The sequence below is a fragment of the Hoplias malabaricus genome, unplaced genomic scaffold (genome assembly GCF_029633855.1).
Source record: "Hoplias malabaricus isolate fHopMal1 unplaced genomic scaffold, fHopMal1.hap1 H_1, whole genome shotgun sequence".
In the NCBI taxonomy this organism is placed as follows: domain Eukaryota; kingdom Metazoa; phylum Chordata; class Actinopteri; order Characiformes; family Erythrinidae; genus Hoplias; species Hoplias malabaricus.
The window spans coordinates 2,924,485-2,928,610 of NW_027101324.1; the positions used below are offsets into that span (position 1 = coordinate 2,924,485).

Sequence of the window (4,126 nt, forward strand, 5' to 3'; positions counted from 1 at the left end):
AAACAGTCGGATTCCCCTTGTCCGCAGCAGTTCTAATTCGGCTGTTAGGTGCCGGCCGAGAGACCCGGCCCCGGAGGTCTCCCCCCGAGGCGAGACTCATAAGCCCGAGAGATCCACGGAGCCTAGGCTCGGCGCGCGAGGCTCCAGGGACACCGCCCCGACCCACCGAAGCCCCACCACCGGCGGTGGCCCGCTACGAGTCCACACACGCACGAGAGACCGCAACCCCCCCACGCGGACCTACGTTCCATTGCGTCCCTCCGCGTCCCATCGGGGGAGAGCGAAGGGCCGGACGCTCGAGCTTAGCCGGGGGCGGCCCACCCGGCGACGGGCGTCGGGAGCCCGGCCCGGCTTAGGTAGGGAGAGGGAGGCCGAAGGCGGTCATCCGACGGAGGTTAGTCCCGAAGGACGCTCCCCCGCCGGCATCCCACCGACGACCGGCTCCCCTACCGTCGACCTGACCGAGGCCCCCTAAGCGCCACCGCCGAGGGGGGGACACGCACCGGGGCTTAAGGTCTCGCTCGCCGCGACCCACTCTCATCGACCCCGACAGACAGACGGAGCCTTGTTCACGGGGGTTTGGATATACTGGGGGGACAATCTCTCGCCGTGCGCTTCCTCGCGCGCAGGACCCAGTGGGGGGGGGCCCGAAGGTGGACCGGGAACAGCTCCCCGTCGCACGGGCAGCACCGGGCTTTCGGACCCCGCATCAGCAGACACGGGCCCGACCGAGCTCAGCCATTAGAGCCAATCCTTATCCCGAAGTTACGGATCCGTCTTGCCGACTTCCCTTACCTACATTGTTCCAACACGCCAGAGGCTGTTCACCTTGGAGACCTGATGCGGATATGGGTACGGCCTGGGGGGAAATTCACTATACCTCCCCCGGATTTTCAAGGGCCGATGGGAAACGTCCCGGCCGTCGCATAGCGCATGCGACGCCTTTCAGAGCGTTGAGCCCCTATCTCGGGGTCGAACCCATTCCAGGGCGCTCCAGCTCTTTAGCAAGGAGAGAGAATCCTCCCCGGGGTCCCCACCGGCGTCTCCGGGTTCGTTTGCGTTACCGCCACGGGAGCGCCTCTCGGCGGCTCGATCTCCACCAATCCCAGGTACGGGGATATTGGCCCGATCCCCTTTCGGTCAGCGCGAGGCAGACGAGACCATCGCCCCAGCATTTTCCGAACGGCGCTCGCCTATCCCTTAGGACCGACTAACCCACGGCCAAGCGCTGTCGGCGTGGAACCCTTCTCCACTTCGGCCTTCAAAGTTCTCATCTGAATATTTGCTACTACCACCAAGATCTGCACCCGCGGCGGCTCGACCCAGGCTCGCGCCAAAGGCTTCTGCGCCACCGCGGCGCCCCTCCTACTCGTCGCGGCATACGGTCCCATGAGTCTCGGTTCTCTCTCTCATTCTCGCTGGCTTTTGGGGGGGGTGGGAGACAAGTACCGCCAGCGACGGCCGGGTATGGGCCCGACGCTCCAGCGCCATCCATTTTCAGGGCCAGTTGATTCGGCAGGTGAGTTGTTACACACTCCTTAGCGGATGCCGACTTCCATGGCCACCGCCCCGCTGTCTATATCAACCGACACCTTTCTTGGGGTCTGATGAGCGTCTGCGTCGGGCGCCTTAACCCGCGCGTTCGGTTCATCCCGCAGCACCAGTTCTGCTTACCAAAAGTGGCCCACTCGGCACCGTCAATTCCATGCCCGGCTCCAAGCCTGCGAGCCGGGCCTCTTACCCATTTAAAGTTTGAGAGTAGGGCGAGGCCCGTTTCGGCCCCGCGGCCTCCAGTCATTTCTTTACCGGATAAAACTTGAAGTTTCGGCGCCGGCTATCCTGAGGGAAACTTCGGAGGGAACCAGCTACTAGATGGTTCGATTAGTCTTTCGCCCCTATACCCAGGTCGGACGACCGATTTGCACGTCAGGACCGCTGCGGGCCTCCACTCAGGGTTTCCCCTGGCTTCGCCCTGCCCAGGCATAGTTCACCATCTTTCGGGTACCACCGCGTATGCTCTGGCTCCGCTCTCCGCACGTGGGAAGAGCAGGCCGGTGGTGCGCCGCCCGCCCCCTCGGAGGGTTAGGACGGATCCCACCTCAGCCGACGCGCGCCGGCCTTCACCTTCGTTGCGCCTCCGGGGGTTCTGGTCCCTTCGACTCGCATACGCGTTAGACTCCTTGGTCCGTGTTTCAAGACGGGTCGTTCGGGGTCCGAACTTAGCCGCTGACCTTAGGCGTTCGGGTGCTGTGGGCCTGGATCGCCCCCCGCATCGCCGTAGCGGGCCTAGCCCGGGGCTGAGGACAGCCCAGCCGGCCCGCTTCGACCGAACGATCGGGGGGGGCCCCCATCCCCATCCCGGAGGAGGGGAGAACGCGGAAAGGACATTGCTCCACGGCCCCGGCGTTATCGGCGAAGTCGGAGCGAGGGGCTGTAGCGGAACGCCCGTGTCCGGGGGCCGCGTGGGGCTCCCTTCTCCGGACGGACCTACCTTCACCCTCGGGCCCTTCCAAGCCTAACCGGAGCCGGTCGCGACTCACCACCACGCGGGGAAAGTACACCGGGCGGGGCCGGACCTCCGTACGCCCGACAGGCCCGAAGTCCAGAGGCGAAGCGCAGAGCCGAAGCGGGGAGCGGTGGAGTCGGCACCCCACCCCTCTCGCCCGGATACGCTCGCACCCCCGACCGCGGAACCCGACGAGCGCGGGGCCGTCCGCCCGGCTGAATCCCCCGGGGCAGTCTTCTCGGTCCCCGTACGTTTACCTCTCAACGGTTTCACGCTCTGTTGAACTCTCTCTTCAAAGTCCTGTTTCAACTTTCCCTCACGGTACTCGGTTCGCTATCGGTCTCGTGCCGGTATTTAGCCTTAGATGGAGTTTACCACCCGCTTTGGGCTGCATTCCCAAGCAACCCGACTCCGAGAAGCCCGACCTACCCGGGCGGGAACGCGGGACTCGCTACCGGGCTTTCACCGTCTATGGGAAGAAGCCACGTTCGCGAGGACTTGGTCCCGCGTCCGCACCGAGACGGATCTTACGGACTTCCGTACGCTACATTTCCCGGCCAACCCCGGTCAGGGGAAAGTGGGATTCAGCGCTGGGCTCTTCCCTGTTCGCTCGCCGCTACTAAGGGAATCCTTGTTAGTTTCTTTTCCTCCGCTTACTGATATGCTTAAGTTCAGCGGGTCGTCTCGTCTGATCTGAGGCCGCACACAGAGGTTTCTTATGCGGGGGCGAGGGCGGAGGCGGAGGGCCGAAGGCTAGGGGCGAGGGGCGAGAGCCCGGCACGAGACCGAACTCCGCGACACCCTCCCCCCCACCCCGGCCGCTCGCCCGCCCGCTCACTCGCCCGCTCGCTGGGTTTAATCGGCACTCGCCACCCCCGCGTCCGACTGCGCGGAGCCCCGCTCGGGACTCGGGGAGAGACCGTAACGGACGTGGACCCGGACCTACTCGGCTCTCCCTCCGTTCCCTGTACGGAGCTCTCTCGCAACACGGGCCCCGTGGACTGGCTCGGAACCGAGTCTTCGTTTGGGAAGACGAAGGGCCGTTTTCAGGCCCTGCGAGCTTCCAGCCGCGGTCTCTCTCTCTCAGCGGGGGCGCGGAGACCGATCGATGGGTAAAGCGACCCTCAGACAGGCGTGGCCGCGGGATGGACCCCCGCGGCCGCAATATGCGTTCGAAATTTCGATGATCTGTGTCCTGCAATTCACATTAGTTAACGCAGATGGCTGCGTTCTTCATCGAAGCACGAGCCGAGTGATCCACCGCTAAGAGTCGTATATGGGTTTGTGCCCGGCCCGTTACAGGCCGGGCGAAGGAAGCCATTCGAACACGAGACAATGTTTGACAATATTTCAAGCCGGGTGCCTTCCCCCCCGTGCAGGGGGGAAGGTCATTGAACCTGGGCGTCAACCACCGGACCGAGGAGTTACGGCCCGGGGGACGATCGCCCGAGTAGGTGCCCGAGACTTACGTGGTTTAGGAGACCGGGGTCTAGGCACCCGCCGTTCCCGGCGAGGCCCAGGGGTTTGGTTCGCTGCGTTACGGGTCCCGGTCTAAGGCATTCAGGCGTGCGCTCAAAGCCAAGCTCTCCACCCCGGAGGGTATGAGCGAGGCCCGGTGGT

The 4,126-nt window shown here is 64.6% G+C and overlaps 1 non-coding gene and 1 pseudogene across 1 annotated transcript; both read right to left on the reverse strand.

The window, feature by feature from the left end:
* The window catches only part of LOC136685979 (28S ribosomal RNA), a 4,634-nt pseudogene extending 1,426 nt beyond the window's left edge, over window positions 1–3,208 (reverse strand).
* A 416-nt stretch (window positions 3,209–3,624) lies between these two features.
* On the reverse strand, window positions 3,625–3,778 carry LOC136685970 (5.8S ribosomal RNA). Its single transcript, XR_010800237.1, has one exon. It is a non-coding gene; the product is annotated as a 5.8S ribosomal RNA (ribosomal RNA).
* Between the last annotated feature and the right edge of the window lie 348 nt (window positions 3,779–4,126).